This window comes from Sceloporus occidentalis, unplaced genomic scaffold, assembly GCF_023333645.1.
Source record: "Sceloporus occidentalis isolate IW3139 unplaced genomic scaffold, rSceOcc1.0.p SCAF_3, whole genome shotgun sequence".
In the NCBI taxonomy this organism is placed as follows: domain Eukaryota; kingdom Metazoa; phylum Chordata; class Lepidosauria; order Squamata; family Phrynosomatidae; genus Sceloporus; species Sceloporus occidentalis.
In genome coordinates, this window is record NW_028316983.1 from 140,972,892 (window position 1) to 140,992,736 (window position 19,845).

General features: G+C 41.5%; 1 protein-coding gene across 2 annotated transcripts in view; it reads left to right on the forward strand.

The window, feature by feature from the left end:
* Positions 1–19,845, forward strand: part of TRIO (trio Rho guanine nucleotide exchange factor) — a 289,861-nt gene that overhangs the window by 55,826 nt on the left and 214,190 nt on the right. The window lies entirely within an intron of this gene.

Sequence of the window (19,845 nt, forward strand, 5' to 3'; positions counted from 1 at the left end):
TTCTGTTCTGATGTGGAGACAGCACACAAATCTGTTGGTTGAGATTGGGGAGAAAAGTGAAGCAGGTGATCTTTGGACATTCTGTACAGCATGAAACAAAAACACAACTTGTTTGTCCCCTTTTCCTGTTTGATTTGAATGTCTAAAGCTAGTGTATATTCTGTCGTTCTCTTGAGTACTCCATGCTATGTTGGGAAGACAGTGAAACTGCTATAGTCTTTCCTTCACCAGGTTCATAACCATGAGATGCAATTTTCATGGTAAGAGTCAGCAGTTTTGCGGGTTTTAAATATTTCTTTCAGAAAAGATTTCAGTTAAGAGCCTGGTGACTTACCAGAGCTGACCTCACTTTTCTGTTAAATTAATGTTTTACTGGATAGCTCTCCTGCCTTAATTATTCCTTTTGTTTTGGTCTTGTAGAATATTCAGCTTGTAATGTGTTTGTTTTCAACCTTTAAGCAAAGAGTTGTCATCCCGCACTTGAGTTTAGTTCTGTTTTGTAATGGTATGGCATTACTGTGAACAGTTCCCTGGAGTCCTGTCCAACCCTGCTGAGTGCATTATACCTCTGTTCCTACCATGCAGCCTATTGGAACAAGTCCCACCCACGCTAGGTGATCTGAGATCTCATCTCCTGGAGCTTGGTCCCCAACTCACTTCTTGTGAATAAAGGTGGCTTGACAGCTTCTAGGTATTTGCGCATTTATGGAGTCAACATGTGTCTCCTCTGTTTATGATCAAAGGCATGCACAAGGCAGTTGTTGTTTTTTTAAAGTGCAAATATGAGTTCCTGATGATTATTCTGCACCTTTATTACTGTTTTATATTTTGGAAAAGACTGCACTGGAAATGAGCTAAACTTTGGAAGCAAAGAACCCAAACATAGTTGGGTTTCTTTGTGTGTTTTTCAGCTTTTATACCTTTACTCGTGCAATAAAAATACACCTGTGAGAGGGGAAAGAGTGAGAAATAATTGTTTTCTGTAGTTTTGTGAGTGTGTATGTGAGAAAGAGAGAGAGAGAAAAAAAGGGGGAGGGTCATTCATACTTACCTTTAGATTCAGGTTCCCAGCATGGTTCACACTGTTTGCGCCAGGACGGAGGTTGGGGAAGCCGGGGAGGCAAGAGGCCCAGGTGGAAAAGAGGAGGTTGGCCAAAGCTGGGGAGGCAAGAGGTCGGGGGTGGAGAAGGAGAGGCCAGCCAAAGCCGGGGAGGCAAGAGGCCGGGGGCAGAGAAGGAGAGGCCGGGGAAGCCGAGGAGGCAAGAGATCGGAGGCGGATAAGGGGAGGCCAGGGAACCCGGGGAGGCAAGAGGCTGGGGTGGAGAAGGAGAGGCCAGGGAAGCTGAGGACTCCTGAGGTGGATTCAAATCCATCTGGTTCCCAATTGGGCTGAATCGATTCAGTCCAAAAAAGACTCTGGAAAAACCAGCGTCTTTTTGACACGGATTAAAAAGGTCAAAAGCATGCCCCCCCCTCTTCCAAATCATTTGTGATTCACATTAAGTGGGAACCATGCTTGTTTAAACCAGATCGTAATGAATCACGATCCAGTTTAAACGGTAGTGGGAATGAGCCCAGAGAGAGAGACAGAGAGAGAGAGAGAGAACTTAAAACTGGCACTTTCAGTGTTTTAGCAGTTCTAATAAATTCACTTTGTACAATGGGCCCTTGGTATCCACTGGGTTTGGTTCCAGGAACCCTTGTGGATAACAAAATCTGTGGATGCTCATGTCCCATCAAATACAATGGAATAGTAAAATGATGTCCCTTATATAAAATGGCAAAATCAAGGTTTTCTTTGTGTAATTTATATATTTTAAAAATATTTTCAAGCTGTGTACTCTTGAACCTGTGGTTATGGAGGGCTGACTGTAAATAGAAATTCAGCAGGTGGTGGCATGCCTTTATTCAGAAATCCTACTTTTCTAGTGCAGTTCTCCATGTTTTCTGATCTTAGAGACAAATATCATCCTGATGAACCTGGGATCTGTTTCTGGTCCTAGACTTGGTGCAGCTGTGGTTGCCTCTTCTCTCCCTCCAAGGCTAAGGCAATGGAAGTTGGCATGGAGGAAGGACCTTTCATCTGCTTCTGGGCTTAAGCATGGTAGAACTGTGCCTGTTCCTCCTTTCCCTCCGACGGTTGGGCTGTGGCATTTGGACAGCAAGTTGTTTATAGAAGTGGTTGGTAGTAGATAATTTAAGTTGTTAAGTTGGTAAATACATTATTGCCACATATTTAAAGTGATCTGTCTGCTGCACTTTTATTGTTTTAGCAGAGCTGATAGACATCTTGTAAATAGAAATTCAGCATGTGGTGATGCGCTTTTGGTCCCATTCTCCTGCTACAATTCTCCATGCTTTCTGGTCTTAGAGACAAATATCCACTTGTGGAACGTGAAAACCTACCCTCTCACTTGTTGGACCTGAGTTCCATCTCATCCTGTCAATTCTGACTAAAGGCAACTTTCAGATCTCAGGAAGTTTGTTTTTTACCCACCTTCTTACCCAGGATTGTTATAGCTAGCGATGGGGTTATATAACCAGGCATCTTCTGCATGCCTTACCCTACCACTACAGTTCTCTTTCCAAATAAACTTCGCTGAGCAAAATGCCCCATCTAACAAAATATGATGAGGAAAGGATAACTGATAGGTTAGTTACTCACTGCTTTGTCGATCTCAGCTAGATTTTCCTGGGACACTTGTGTTCCTGTCTGCAAGAGTTTTGAATTAACTTTGTTGTAGTAGCTTCTCCAGCATTGTTGTTCCTTCAGGATGATAAAAGTTTGGGTATGTTTGTGATCAGATTGTCTGAAGGGGAGGATTTTAAAAGTACATTTTTGAGCAGGAACATTATCCAAAGACGTTTACCATGCAATGGAAAGAAGCTTTGTCATTGGTCTGTGTTGATCATTCTTGGCCTAGTTCTGAGGGACAGCAGGGTGTTTCTGAGCCTCAGAGAGAGTTCCTGGATTAGTGGGTGATAGGAAGGAAAGCCTGTAGAAGTTCCTGTGTGGCAGATGGTCTGGTCTGGATTTCACCTTACAAAATAAGGTGAAAAGGTACCACTATTAGACAGAAGCAGCAGACAAGCTCACGGATTAAAAATGTGAAGACACAGGAGATAAAATAGGGGGAAAGAGTTATGGAATACTCTGTTTTAGAATTAAGAATAAAATATTGAAGACAAAGTGTTTGCGTATTCAACCCCCTCCTCCCAACATTATTATAAACACTATGTAATAGGTAGACATTTATGTAAGACTATCTCCAGCATCATTGCAATTCTTGGCCTTCATTTCCTTTTATTATTTCTTTTTTATGTTTGTGCGGTTCTTTTTTGCCAGCTCTTCATGAACTAGCAAAAGCAAACAGATTCCTTATAGTTTAGAGGTTCCTTGCAGTTCAGGACACTGTAGCTCTTTTTTGTAAGAGAAAATAAAATTCAAAAAGTAAATTCAATTTGTAATTACTTTCAGTGACAAAAACATACTTTCAGTATGTCAATATGATGCATTTATTCCAAGAAAAGTTGAATTTAATGCAGTTTATGTTCCTAAATTAATAAAGTGACTTGAAATCTGTAAAGTATGATAATATTGCATTTTTCCCCAAATTGTTCTGAAGATTTCCATTTAGAAAACCCTGGAAAAGTTTTTGGGGCGTCCTCCATGGCCTCACAATTTAGGGAAATTTCATATCTCTATCGTGGATAGCATTTCACGTGAGGTTTTCAGCAGTTTTACCTTCATTTGGCTATGCAAAGGGACATAAATATTGTTCATTCTTTCAAGAACTCATACAAATTTCTTCATCGTGCAAGATTCTGCAAAACGTGTGTTGGAAGGATGAGGGTAGGGAGTGAACCGATGCTGTTAAATTTGTGTCTGGGCAATTTTGTGAGATGGAATGGAGGAGAAAACAGCAGACATTAAAATGAGGCTCTCTCAGATGAGCCAGTGGATTTTGGTTTCATCAGTAGTAACCTTTCAGCCAGGGCAAAGTTTTGAATATTACTTTTTAGAAAAAAAGTAACTACTGGAGAAATGCAGCCCATCTCCTCCATCCCCACCACTCACACACTCATGCTAACTCTCTAGTTCTCTCTTACTTTCTTTCTTGCATTGGCAGCATCCGGCACTCCTCTCTTTCCAGTCCCAGAGTTTCTCTCTTGTTCACACTGTGTCTTATTGCTGGTAAGCCCAAGTCATCCCAGTGGCTGTAGACTGAGCATCCTCCAAGAGCTCCCCAGATCTTAACTGGCGCATAGCAGTCAAAGATATTAAACACTTGCACTTGACAAAAATTATTGGTAGATAAGCATGTTTAAAGAAAGGAAAAGCTAAAGTTTTGCCATAGAAATGGCTGAAAGTTCATGGTGGTTCTCATCGCTAAGGTGATTCACTCATAAATAACAGGACAATGCACACATTATATTTTATCTTTGAATAGCTCATTGCAAAGCAGAGGAGAATCCCTGTGTGTGTGTGTGTGTGTGTGTGTGTGAGAAATCCTAGCATGTGCCATTCAGCCTTTATAAGAGGCACCAGATTAATTGAAAGGTAAGTGCTACGATTTCATACTGACATATCATTTGTGAGCTGGCTAGAGCAGACTGCATTCAGTCATAGAGCAAATGCTGGAAAAATGGGTGTTCCCTTGCTATTTGTTATGTCACTGCTGCTCATCGCTGGACAGAACACCAACTTAATAGGCAAAGCACAATATGAGTAAAGCAGCTGGCTAAACTGAGTAACAAAGGGAGTTGCCACCAAAAATTCTTGGTGGGTATACAGGAAGCATAAGCCTTTGTGTAGTGGAATTGCCTTTGCTAGATGTAGTAAAGCCCATTTTATGACAAATGGAAGCAGGAGTGACGTACATGTACCCCATTAAAGCTTGTCATTCCTCCCCGCAATAATATACACCTTCTCTTCATTCAAAAACCAGAGTATAATTTCCATCTATAACATAGCAGAGTGCCATCTGTGAAGCTTTGCTAGAGGTAGCAAGTGCTTTGTCTGGGGTGGGAGAGAAGGAAAAAAAATACAGGTTATGTAGACAATATAGGAGGGGAGAGAGTGGAGTAGAAGCTTTGACAAGATGGATCTTTTTAATTTTGCGACATTTTTCAGACTGAGAAGGTAGGAGGCAGGTGATAACAGGCAGAGAGCAAAGCAGCTCCATCTGGCTGGGTGCTTGGTTTTAAGCGTATTCACTGGCTCAGCTCTGCAAAGCGATGATGTAATCCATTCTGCTGCAGGGGCGGCTGACTGGGGGTAGGTAATTCGGTCGCTGTATTTCACACAGCTACTGCTGTATTGTGCCGGTTCATTATCCATAGTGATTTCAGGGATTCTGTATTATTATTATTATTTTGAAGGCAGGTGGATTCTTGCACCTTTTAGGGCTTTAAATGATCTTTAGCGTTGCTTCTTCTCCGAAATGTCGTGATGGTGAATGTGTGACTGGGGAACAAGAGCTATTCTCTTTTCTCCCAGCACAACTTGCCACTGTCAAGATCGAATCTTTTGGGACATCTGCTTGGGGACTGGATGCTGCCCTTATCCTCTACTTAGGCCGAGGAGGGGGAATATGGGTTGCTAATAGCAACCTCTTGCCTACGTTACAAAAACAACCGTATAGGGTCCCTACCCCCCTTTTGTGTAATTTGGTTTGGAAACCTTCAAGAATATTGCACATCTGGGCTTTGTAGAGGCAAACAATGGAAAATCTTTCATTCTTACAATAAAAAAGTGGTCTTTTAAACTAATACCTTTTGTGGATGACTTTTGCATGGGGAGGGGAGCTACAGATATTGGCCTGGGGGCTGGAGGAGAATTGAAGGCGAACCAAGTAACTTTCCAGGAATAGCTTGCAAGGAATTGTATAATTTCACGCTAGTATGGAGTGCTAGACTGTTTCATATAAACACAGAGGACCCTAAACTCCATTCTTTAAATGTATTACAGGGGAAATGTATTCCAGGGTAGCTCTATTGCCATATATCAAAGTGCAATAACACCAAAATCTACAAAACAGTGATACTGTTATTTGGCCAACCAAAATACACAAAATACATGATGCAAGCTTTTGGTGCTCCACTGGCTTTTTCATCAGGCAAAAGTGTTAAAAGTCATACAGGAGGGGGAAAAACATGACAATGTTACAAGTATAAATTTTGTCAAGGGATTGTTGGTGTGTTTTTCAGTGTTGAGATAGCATGGAGTGATATCTATGCAGACAGGCCCCTCCTCCTCCTGGCCATGTGCAATGGGAACAAAGCATTCCAGAGTCCAGGAGATAAAAACTGGGGAAAATATGAAACTGATCAAATCAGTGATGAGCTAGTACCAAATGTCAATAATTAATGAGTTCTAGTATCAAATCAAGGTTTTAATTCCTAAAACAGAGGAATAAAAGCCTCTTGTTACTACACGTGCACCCTCAGTTTCTTTATATAGTTCTGTGACTGCTCTTTATGGTTCCAACCACCAGTTTAGTATTATATGGAGAGCCAATATTTCTTCAGCACAGCCGATGCACCCATTTTTAGCAACATCTTAAAAATCTTTTTAAAAATTAAAGAATGCTGCATTATTTTTCTTGCTGCAAAATACTAGTTCTGTTCTCTTGGACATCTCTCAGAGGTTTTGTTTACTCATTTGGGAGGGGGAATTAGGTGGGGGAAATTGGACTGATTTAAGCAGAACAATGAGATCCACCCATGAAATGGGCTATACAGTTGCCCCTCCATTTTTGCGGACTTGGAGTCCGCGTCCCTCGGAAATATATGAGGGGCAAACAGGGGGCGACACAATGGGGCACGTGCAGGAGCATGCCACCATTGGAGTCAATAGGGACTCCAATATCAGCCATTTTCGTGTTGGGGGTGGTCCAGAACAGATCCCCTGTGAAAATGGAGGGGCGACTGTATTTTATAAATAGAACAATGAGCAAAATGATGCATTTTGGGATTCTGCACCAACACACACAAAAAACAAACAGTACCAATATTTACTAATTGCCACATTTATTAGCGTTTTGTAACCCTCCCCCCAATAAAACCAAACTTGTAACTCTATTAGGACTAAGAAGCTAGATCTGAAATTCTTAACCCAAAACTTTGTGCGATTTTTCAGGCGAAGGTAAAGTAGGGTATCTGTTATGATTTCCGGTGCTCAGAGGTCAGAGGGCAAGTCACATCCTCTCGTCCTCAAAGGTTGGCAGAAGCAAAGCCCCTCTGAACAAATCTCACCTAAGGTTCATCTTAGAGCCATCATAAGTTGTAAATGACTTGAAAACACACAACAACAACAGATATGAAATACATTTATGAACATGAGAAGAATGATTTATATATTTATTATATATTTATTAATTTATTTGTATAAAATTCAACCAGCAAGGCATAGTAGTTTGAGCATTGGACTCTGGAGACTAGGATTCAATTCCTAGCTTGGCCATGAAACCCACTGGGTGACCTTGGGCAAATCACATACTCTCAGCCTCAGGAGAAGGCAATGACAAACCTCCTCTGAAGGAATCTTGCCAAGAAAACTTATGATAGGGTCACTGTTAAGTCATAAATGACTAGAAGGCACACAACAACATCAACAAGGACATCAACATAGAATTGAAAATTCCCCTTTCCTTTTCTTCAGGCTATTTCACTTGCCTGTGGATTCCTGTTGCCTTTTTTAACTTCTTCAGTGAGTGCTGTTACACCTATTTTCTATTCCTAAATGATTGCACTCAATCCCCTTCTTGTTACTGTACAAATTGAAATTTTGTACTTGTGCAGGCTGTGGGACAGTATAAGTACTAAGTAACCGGTGGTTTCAGGCTGGGGTACAGCATTTACGGTATACAGGACAACACACACATTTTTTTTATGTCCTCAAAGAACTCTCAATCTAGGTAACTGAAATTACTAAAGAGCTTGGGGAATACCGGCAGCAAAACAAATTAAAAGGAGACTTTACAGATAAATTGAGTAAGACATCTGATTTTCCCACTTTTCTCATATCCATTGTCCCTGATGTTCCATTCCCCCCAGCATCACTGTCAAAAAATAAAGGCTAAAAAGGAATGAGAAACGAGTCTCTCTCTCGCTGTATTTACACAGGTAACTAGTCCATAATGGCTGTTAGTAGCAATTTGGTTAGACTGAAGTGCAGTGCCCCAGTGCAGAAAGCACAACCTTTCAGGTTGTAAATGAAACCTCTCAACTTCAACTGAGCCAGATTCTTCCAGGGAATGGCATATGTGCTCAGAGCTTGTTTTTAAAAAATGTGGCTCCAACCTGACTGGTAGCCTTCAGGACATGAGGCATCTTTGAACCAGACAGCAAGAAAAAAAAGGGAGGGTGCAAGGTGAGTTCATTCCCAGGTTATACTGCAAGCTAAGAAGAAACAATGCTCCACTGAAAGAGACTTCCAGAAATGAGCATCCATATTTGCGGCTTTGATATTTGCGGATTTGATTATTCACGAATTTCATTAATATGTTCTCTCTAGGACTGTCTAGGTCTTCCAGTGCAACTCAGTGGTCAACTTTAACTAAAAGTTGCACTGAAAGACTATTTGTAGCTACTCCACTGCCATTCTATGGTCAGTGTATGTTGGACATTGACCACAGAGTTGCACTGGAGAACCTAGAGATTCCTAGAGAGGTATCCTCTCAGGTAAAAAAAGTGTTTTTGTTATTTGCGTTTTTTCCATATTCATGGGGGTCTTGTTCCCCTAACCATAGCGAATATGGAGGGACAACTGTAGTCGTTAATTAAAGAATAACTGTCAAGGTATGCATCACATTTATAGAAAACCAGGACACAGTTGTTCCATAGTCCAAGGAACTGCAGGTTCTACCAGAATTCAGAAGTCTTCCTCCAGAAAGCATACTTCTAGTTTTCTGTCCAGTGTTAGCCTACTAATACCCTTGTTTCAAGCTTGTTTTTGACAGTATATTGACAGCATATAAAGGGTTACAGTGTTTATGGCTCATGTTTGAAATGTACATGGGATTAGCATTGACTTCATCTATCTAAAGGAGATTATAGCTTCAGAGATTTTAGCTACATTAACCTTTTCCTCTGGTTTGTTTTTAAAGATTGGCAGACCACCACAGACAAGTTAAATCTATTTTTTTGCTGACACTTCTAGTTGATCTAGCCTGGCTGTGCTTTCACAAGCTCCAGGAAGTATGAGCATCACACTTCTTTGCATAGAGCAGCAGGAGATTTAGCTACACAGCTGACAGAATGTATATTAGAATTTGCTGTTGAAGCTCATCATTAATGAATCTGAAATATCTTGGCCATTTTAACTCCATTTGTATGCCATTTAAACACACGTAAATTAAATGACAGTATAGCAAATGATAACATTGGTTAAAGCAATCAATGGGATATTACAGAGAATTAGGGAGAAGCATTCCCCAAAGCCTGCATTGTTTTGCAACCTTTCTCCTATTTATACCACTGTGCTGTTTTGCTGTACTTCTACCAGGACGAAATTCTAAGTCTGAAGAACCATCACAGAAAAAGTTATACTCTAACGGTTCATCTACATCATAAAAATGATGCAGTTTGACACCACATTAAGTGCTGTAGCACCATCCTGTGGGATCCTGGCTTTTTTAGTTTTACAAGGTCTTTAGCCTTCTCTGCCAAAGACTGCTGGTGCCTCATAAAACTACAGATCCCAGGATTCTTTAGGATGGAGCCATGGCAATTAAAGTGGTGGCAAGCTGCATTATTTTTGCAGTGTAGATGTACCCTTAATGGTGGTAAATAAATGTTCTGGCTATGGTAGCAATTGCAGGAATGCCTGAGAGTCTCTGTCCCCAATCTAAGGAAACATTTAGATTTGGCATAGAGACTTTCAGGCTCATTGATCAAATTTTCCCTGTGACATCTCCTCATCTTGCTCCTAAAGGTCTCTAGTAACGTCCGTTGTCCCTATCTGAAGTCCTTTCCCAAGGCCCCCACCATTTGGAGAATGGAGAAGGGTGAACTTGTGCTACTCAAAGTGGTGGTACAGTTTGCTTTCACTCCACCCTTGGCTTTCCTGATCAGTAAAGACGTGTGTGTATGTGTGTATGTGTGAGAGAAGGGTGCTTAGTGTGTATCTGTGAACAGAGTGTTTATCAAGTAGGGATCCAGGAAAGCACACTGGGTGCATGCCAACAGTGGTGTGGTTCTACCTGCTTCTGGCATGTTTCAACCCCAGTGCTACCACATGCCCTCCCAGTGTGCTTAGCCTGAGCCAGTTTAGACTTTGACCAATTCTGCCTTAAATACAAGTGTAGAGGCCTTCAGAAGTTACCTGCCGTGGTCTGAAGCTGAAGAATGAATACGCAAGACTTAATTGCTCTATTTATGAGTATCATGATATTTCTATGTCCTTAATATTCTTTTTCTTCACAAATTATACAGCAGCTCCATCTTTTGATGGCGCTGTTATTGGCAAAGCACGCCTCGGGTCTGCAAAAGATGTTAAATAAATTCCATACAACCCCTGTGAATATACTTTCTAACTCGAGGGTGAAATAAATCTTCTGATAAGGGAGGAGAGCTAATTCAAAATGCAGCCGGATCAAGCTGGTATTCAGAAAGTATGGTCTGTAACTGACTGGTTTTAAACAGCTGCTGCCCAATAGCCAAGATAAATGTGCCCGTAATTTTCACCTGTGGAGATTCCTTGGCCGTTATAGAGTGGTTTTATTGTGTGTATGCTTTTTATTCCCTGTAGGGAGTTATGGAGAAAAACAGAAAGCTGTTAGAAAACCAGTAGTTGAAATTCATAGTTTTGTCTGTTAAGTACACAAGTTTTGCAGGTGGCACCCCAGGAACAATAAAAATGTGTGTTGTGGTTGAGGATCCTCTGTGAAAACATCTGTGAAAACTCTTATCTACAAACAAGAACTGTACATAAATGTAGGTACAGTCATCTCTCCATATCCACAAATTTTTTATCCATGGATTCAAGCATCCATGGCTTGTAAATATATTTAAAATATATAAATTCCAAGAAGCAAACATTGATTTTACTGTTTTATATAAGGAACACCATTTTACTCTGTCATTGTATTTAATGGGACTTGAGCATCTACAGATTTTGGTATTCATGGGGAGTCCTGGAACCAAACCCAGCGGATACCAAGGGTCCACTGTATATAAATTTCTGTATATAATGGCAGTATAAGCTTTTGTGGCAGAGGGATGATGAAGTCTTCAGCAGTGACTGGGAGAGCTTGGATGGAGTGGGAGAAGGCAGAAGTAAAACTTTAATTGAGTGAATCATTCTGATTCAGTATGGGAGACTCAGGCTGGTATGGAATCCTGGGATTTGTAGTTTGTTGTGGCACCAGAGCTTTCTGGCAGAAAAGGCTATATATCCCACAGAATTGGAAATTCCAAAATTCCATAGCATTGAGCTATGACAGTTAAAAGCGGTTTCAAACAGCATTAATTCTGCAGCATATATGCAGCCTCGGTAAGAGAGTTTAAGAAGAAAGAGGCTGTTAGAAGAAGGGATTGATTCATGGAGGATATGTAAAAGGGACGAGATCATTTGAGGGAGAAAAACTAGGGTAGAGAGAATGAGCAGAGGGAGGGCAGGCGTACACATGTGGTAACTCCAAGAGTACTCCTAGTGTGGTAGTTCATATGTTGACTACTAGTTATTTCAGCCAGAAATCCTTTTGCAGGCCACTAATGAAATTCTGTTGTTTGACCTGATTGTTTGCTTGGATGGTTGTGTTCAATTTTTGACCATTTTGGGTACACTTATTAAGAACTATATTATTGCAAAGTACAGTTTTTTACAGGCTTGGATTTGTGAGGAAACCTCAGTTTGACTTTCGGTTCCGGCTTTGAAAGCTGTGGTTAGCATTTCAGAGTGTCAAGTGTAACACCTTTAAAGCCTGACTTCTTAATTGCAATTACTCCTTCCATGTTTGCTACAGAGATTTGACCTGAAACGATTAAAGATCTGGACCTGCATGCTGTGAAAGTTACCTGTTTCAACATGTAGCTGGATTTCTTAAATTAGAGGGAAACCCTTGGCTGAGGTTTTTTTATAGAGAGGTCAGTCCCTCTGGTGTTTAGATTGCTCTGTTCCTGCTTGCTTTCTTCCTCCTAGTCTTTGTGCTTCAGGAGACAAGATTGCTGCTGGTAGAATATGAAGGGGGAAAAGCCAACTGAAGGATGGAAAGCAAACAGGATGTATCTGATTGTATGGAAACAGAACAAAAGCTATTTGATGGGTAAGGAGGTAGTTCTTCTTTCCTCCAGGTGTTTCCCTATGTTCAGATCTGGTCTAGATGGCAGTATATTTTTAGTGATCTCAACCTAACAAAGGCCCTGTCCATTTCTTAAATGTCTATGGTGGAATTTTTGTTACACTGCTTCAGTCTGATACAATATTTTTGTCCAAAGTGTACATTACAATATTGGAAGGTGTCTTCCAGCTATAAAATAAAAGAGCAGGCAGTCTGTTTTGCGCTGTATTGTAAAGCATGTCCCAACCATCTTGACAAAGAAATGATTTCAGAGAATTAAGACTTAGGTTGCATAACTGAACATCATAGTAGATGGCGATGTCATGACAGAATATTAAAATCCATATACTGAATGTACAGATCCAAGGGTCTTTAAAGGCTGCGTGGATTGTGATCCAGCTTGTTTTAGATTTACTTTTTATAACTGTCTAGGCAAACATGTTTGAAGAGATGTACAACAAAATAAACTGTTAAATGCAAGGAAACACAATAATTGAAACCAAGACTCTATACAAGATAAAACAGAGCTGTATTGGAAGAGAAAAAACAACAGATTACTCATAACTTAAAGTTGTTGCTCCTGTGCATTGTGGAAGAAATGATGCCATTGTTTAGCATTCCAGGTACTCAAGAAGCTCATATCAATCACATATGTGACTGGCTGGGTTAAATAATGGCAATTATTGCACCATTTATTACCCAAGGTAGTTGTTTCCCTGAGGAGGTTGATTTGGTCTGTGAAAATCTTGTGGATCCAGTCAATTGAGGCTATACAGAAAGCAAGCGACCCTGCATTGTTAGGTCAGGTAGTGAAAACCTTGAAGCAGTATTCTTGAATCTATACAAAGAAAGCACAATGAAACCAGTCTGCAATTTCCTCCAGGTTTTCTATCCATGCAAGTAGGATGTAAATAAGTAAGTGCTCTCCCTCTCTAGCTTGGTCTCTGCTGTGCTGCCTTGCCCGCTTGCAAATCCTGTGAATACTGCAGGCACTGCAGTAGAAAAGACGACAGCAGCAGGAGCTGCAGACTGCCCTGAATTTGAAAAGATGATGTCATCTCTATTAATGTATGGTACTGAGGATGCTCGCTCGGAGGGTTGCCGAGCTGTGTATGAGCAGAGATTGATGCAGATATTTATGGCTCTGTGCAGGACGCATGCAGCGACTTCAGAAATCCTCCTTGTTCAAGCCTCAGATATAAACGTTTTAGCTTTGTTTTTGTTTTTAGAAAGGATACTGTAAATAGCTAAAATTTAGCATGCATGTCACAATGGACTTAACAGGCAAAAGGGATGTTGTTTATTTCTGAATAATTAATCTACATTGAGACACTAGCCATCTTTTGTGTAATTGCAGTTGCTAGCCTGTGCTAGAATCCATGCTGGAGTTACTGTAGTAAGGGAATCTCTTACAATACATTTGGGTCTTTTATTGGCTGGTTTCACTATATGGTCATAATACATTAGCATGTTGATTTGTATTGAAATATATTCAGTTGTAGTTAACAAAATTCAGTGAAAGGCATCCAGTTCTTCACGAATGTACTCAGGTTTTGCATTTCCCCTTTTACCGGTATATTATCTGTTAGTTTGTCTTTTAACTGTGGCCTCTTTACGTTTTCTCAAGCCATTCTTCAGTGTTATTCTCAATAGCTCTAAAATAAATGAGGAGCATTTTTATCTGTTTTTAATGTGTCTTTAGGGGATAGGCAGAAAACAATTGTCTACAAAGAAAGGGGTGTGAAAACATTGGGCCGTTTACAAAGAAATCTGGTGTGGACAAGTGTAGAGAAGAAATGATTAACAGGTAATTTTGTGTCTAATGCTGTAGTGAGGAGACTTGTACGTAGATTTTACTGACAGTGGTTTACTGCAGATTTCCTGCTTGAAAACTGTCTTTAGGGATGCTCCCTTCCTTCCCTTCTTAGAGTTAACATGGTTTATGGTTACATTTGAATCAGTGCTAGCCAATGTTTATGCCAAATCATAGAACCTTCAAGTTGGAAGAGGCTTACATTGGGCTATATCTGGTATTGCACAAGCAGATTTCTCCTTCCTGTCTTTTCTTCTGCACCCCCTTCTTCTCTGCTGAGTCCTTTCACCTCCCTGGGGCAGATTTATATAGGGCACATGGGATCTGCTGAAAGGAAAGAGATTACTCTGTTAGTATTTTCTGTTGGATACCAGCCAATGTTCTCTCTTGGAAGAGAATATGAAAATATGTTTTAGGAATTGGCAGACTATTTGCTACAAGGAAACCCAGGTCATGTCTGCACAGGCCAGCATACTGGGGTGGGGGATAGCTCAGCATGCCCTGGCCCCACATTGGTCCAGATCTTCCCCCATTTCCTGGCCCTCCATTTCCATCTCATGATGGCTGTCTGCATGAGTGGGATGCATACAGATAGCTGCCATGGCACAGGAACAGATGGCTCCAGATCTTCCAGGAAGATCTGGAGAAAAAGGTAAGTTTTTAAAATGGGGTTTAAGGTTGTTATCACCGGTTTTTGTGTGGAATGGCCTGGATGTCATCCAGACTGTTCTCACCAGAACCGGGGTCTGGGCCGTGCAACGTTTGTACAGGACAGTATCAGAACAAGGGAGGAATGAGCCTTTTGGCCCGTGCAGACAAGACCCCAGTTAGTACCAATCATAATTGGTGTTGTTCTATATGTAGCTTTAATGCCAGCTGTAGAAGAAAAAAGAGAGCTGACTTGGTAGATGAGGGAGAATCCTTTCCCAAGACAGGTTCCCTGGGAGCCTGTGAACCTTGGCTTTTAGCAAGCAAGTGTTGTGTCTGCATTACATCATTGTAGGAACAATGGCAAATGGATAGTGTTTAGTTGGCTTTGGAGATCAAAAGAGTTTCTGAGTAGTTTCTAGCTAAATACATATAGCAACAATTAACTTGTGAAATCTGTTTTCTAGAAAGGATTTGCATGAGGCAGAACTGTTTGTTCTCCCACCTGGCCCCTACAGTTTTTGTTTTTTTTATTTTCCAAGATGCCCACAAGGAGATTATATATTTGGAAGAGCTTGTTCCAAATTTCTGGCAGATCATTTCCTTGGAGGCTTCCGATGAACAGTGCTTTCCTTAGATTTAAAGGACTCAAAGTGCCATTGTGACAGGACATGATGGAGATGACTCAGTTCTTGTGACATCCTTAGACATTTCTTATCTGAATTCTCCAGGCTGAGAGCATTGTGGCTTTCCTGTGCTCTGCTTCTGACACACTTCACTCAAAGATCTACTATAGAATTGTACTTTAGTTACAACTTGGGCTTAAAGCTTTAATCAGTTTATGAGGGAGTAGATTCGTCAGGGAAAGGTTTAATTGATTTAAGTAGAGGGAACCAATTTAAGCATTGAAGATGAGCTTTCATTAGTGGCACAGTGAGTTCAGGACTATTTCTAATTGAAAAAAAGGTGAAGCATTCCTCCTATTTTAGGAATTCTGTAAGAAAATAAAAGCTTGCAATAGCAATAGTTTGGCAGCAGTTGGTAGTATTTACAATCTCTTGAATATGATGGCATATTAGAAACTGGCTTCTTTAAGCCTCCTTTAGAAATTAGCTTCCAAAAATTCAAATAACATATTGAAGTGGGAGGAGGCACATCTACCCACTAAATGTGGGAAATATTTCTTTTTTTGGCCACAATGTCTGGAATCTCCAAGACAGCATGGAGATTTTAAGAGTTACAGTCCAAAAGGCAACTTTTCTAAGCTTTGGTGTTATCCTCATCTCAAGCATCATTTCTGCTAGCTCAGTCTCCTGAACTTTTGCACATTGGATGGAAAGCCAACTGAAATATGTAAGTTCCCAGTTCAGATGTGGTTTGAGATGAGTGAATTCTGTGCATTCAGCATGTATCTCCATTACAGATATTCCAAGAGCATGAATAGCCAGTGGAGTGGGCTAGACACAGATATTGGGGTTAGTAGCCAGAGCTTTGTGCTTGCCATACATGTTGTTATGAGTCTATATATAGAGAGTGATAATGTGTGAAAGGGGCTCTATAGGTAGCTAAAAGTGTTCCTTTTCATAAAACACAAGCTGAGCTGCTTATATAGTTGTGGCAAATCTATGACTTGTGTTTCCATTGTTTCTCACTGTTTAACATGCAACCGTCAAGAAAATTACCACTAATGGTGCAAATAATGTACTTGGTACTATGGTGAATGGTAGTCTACAGTAATTCTGTCAGGAAAGCCTGAAATTGGCTGAGATGGGTTACTACTTCTTTTATTTTTGTGAATACATTATCTCATACTGAGGCTGTACCAGAGTGGAAAGATTTGCATATGAAACATGTAAGCAAAGAAAGTTCACAATTTCATTTATAAGTACAGACTCTACACAGGATCAAACAGAATCAGAGCTTAAGCACTCCTGTTTGTGCAGTCCATGTGGTCATGTTTAACCTTGGAAAGGCAATGGATACCTTTGGAAGAGGTTCAGAATATACAGGCTAGAATTCATGCCCTCCAACATTTCATAAATGAAAACTGAGACACAAGTTGCCAAGCAACATCACAGTATGATCAAAATGGTAAAAGTTATTAATGAGGAAGAACAGACAAGCTAGGAAAGGCTGCAGCAGTTTGTTTTTGCCCAAGCGTACTGGAAAGGACAGGATTCTCTCCCCTCCTCCCTTGCTGTGGAATTAGATTTAGTGGAGACTACTTTTGAACTTTGAACTCAGTTTGCACCAATGGAAGTAAGCCAAAGACAAAGGAGGAAAGTGGGAGGAGGAGAGAGAAACTGAGACGTTTTAAAAGCAGCTGAAAAGGTGGGGTGACAGAAGATTAAACAGGACAATTTCCACCAAATTAGGACAGTTGGTGGATATGTAGAACTACTGATATAAAAGCATTCCCGTGAGCCACTCTTATGTTTGAACATAGATCCAGATGTAGTTTCTAGCAACTTGTTCCAGCTTGGAGGGCACACAGCATGGAACCAGTTGTCTCTAGTTCTTGAAAGAGTAAGACAGGGATGGTTCCAAAGCAACTGGTTATAGACCCAGCTACAAGACCATTTCATTCAGTTAAGGGAGAAATAGGACATTAAATACATATCCACATGGAAGCTTCCTGGGCTTCCTGATTCGGCATTTCCCTGCATCTGGGACATGAGAAACAGTGTGTGTCCCCCACCCTCCGAAAGAAGGTTGGTAGGACAAGAATATGCATATTGTAAGCAGCAGTCTTAGATTAAGTCAGGGAATTATAGAAGGTGATTGGGCTGATTTTGATTATCAACAAAGGACTGACTTTATGTAGTGATTTGCCTGCAACTGAATAAAGCCTTGATAGCTACCCAGCAGAGCTTGTAAGTGACATATTACTAGAATCGACTGTGCTCCTAACACATTACATTTGGGGTAGTGCTACTAACATAGTTATTTTGAATAAGAATAGGCATCACCTTAGTTCCATGATGGCGAACCTATGCCATGCGTGCCGGAAGTGGTACTTGAGGCCATTTTGCCAGGCATGGGCCCCAGGGGAAGGAGAAATGGGCACAAGTGTGCCCGTTTCTCCTCCCCCCCCCCCTGCCATTTTTGGGCCTCCTGCTGTCTCTCTGAGACAGCAGAAAGCCAGAAAATGGCGCTGGGGAGAAGGAGACAGAGGCACGCATGTCTGGCTCCTTCTCCCAACCCTCTCCCAGCCTTCAGCTGCCTATTGGAGACAACTGGAGGTTGGGAAGAGAGCAGGGGGAGGAGCGACCGGTGCGTGCCAGTTGCTCCTCCCCAGATACATTTTCCAGACTCCAACTGTCTCCGGAAAGACAGCTGGGTGCAAGGAAAGGCCCGTGGGGGGGTGGGGGGGGCTCAGGAACGGCTGTGTGCCAGTTCCTGGGCTCCCTCACAGGCCCTTCTTCCCTCAGAGCTCCGTCCCGAGAGAGAGATCTCTAGGGGAAGAAAGGCCCGTGGGGAGGGGCTCAGAAACAGCTGCTCTCTCTCCAAGGGCAGTGTACTGTCCCTCCCAGAGGGCTTTGCTGAATCTCAGCTGTGCTTGGAGGGACAGCTGAGATTCAGCAAAGGTCCGGGAGAAGGAGGACACGGCGCGTGCCGCCTCCTTCTTCCTCCCAGAAGGCTTTGCACAATCTCAGCTGCCCTTCCAAGGACAGCTGAGATTCAGCAGAGGTCTGGGAGAAGGAGGACATAACGCATCCTGTTTCCTCCTTCATCCCAGAAGGCTTTGCTGGATGCCAGCTGCCACTGCAAGGACAGCTGAGATTCAGCAAAGGTCCCGGAGAAGGAGGACACAGCACATGCTGTCTCCTCCTCCGTCACAGAGGGCTTTGTTGAATCTCAGCTGTCCTTGAAGATTCAGCAAAGGTTCGGGGGGGGGGAGGAGGAGCAGTTGGTGGTCGCCCATTCCCCCCCCCCCCCCCAGTCTTCCCCAGCTGGGGAAAGAGTGGGGGAAGAAGCCCTGACCCCAGAGAGTGGTTGTTGTTGCTTTTACTTATTGAAGACTTAGCTCACCTGATTGTTTCATTTTACATGTGCACGCTGTTAGGGTTTTGGGGGGCAAGTTCAACATCTTCTCTTTTGTGGCATAGGAGTCCACCCACATTGTTTTTTTGTTATTTCTGCCTCTGGCACCAAATTTTCTTTTAAAGATGTAATGCCCAGAAATATAGCTACTTTGTTAACAGAGGTACACCTGTAATATCAACATTAAAGCAATTGAAAACATACACTTAAAAATGATAGAAAACAGTTAAAAATAGTATAGGGTCAGCAGTTTTTCCCAGAGTGGCAGCGGCTGGTAGCAAATTTTGCCTATTGGCTACCAATTTTTTTTTTCCTTCTTGAAAATTCTCCAGGGTCTGGCAGCTCATGGTCTCGCTGCAGTCCATAGGCCACCTACTCTGAGTAGCAGAGATTGAGATAGCACAAATTCTTGGAGAACTTGAAGATCCATGCATTGGTTGCACTGGCTGCTATGGGTTTTTAGATTTTCATATGTCTTTGGTTGCCAGTCTTAATTTGGCTATAGTTTACTTAGAGATATTGTTTTCTTAAAAGTAGTACTAGTACAGCAAGAATGGCCATCTGATTTTTTTTAACAATGCTTAATTTGGAACCTACTTCAGTTGTCAGCATAATACAGTGGTCCCTTGGCTTACGCATTGGATCCGTTCTGGACCTCTCCCCCTGCATAAGCCAAAAACACGCATGCTCAAGTCCTATTCAATTGAATGGCGCTCATGCTATCTCAATCTGCCTGTATTTTCCTTATTGGGACTTGAGTAATTCCTGAAAATCTTTGGTCAAATATTGGATAATGCTGGCTAGCCATGATGAAAATCTGAGATGATATACACATCCAGGAGAATTATAGATTGTAACTGCCTATTATGGGCATACGTTGGTGTGCTATTTCCCATCATGGAGAATGAAGTAAAGTTATATGTCTTCTAGTCACCCCATGAATTTCAAAGGGTTTTCTTAAGCAATACTCAGAAGTGGTTTGCCATTGTTTTTTTCTGAGATGTAGCCTATAGCACTGTGTATTTGCTGGAATGAAATTCTGTAAAGAAATTCCTG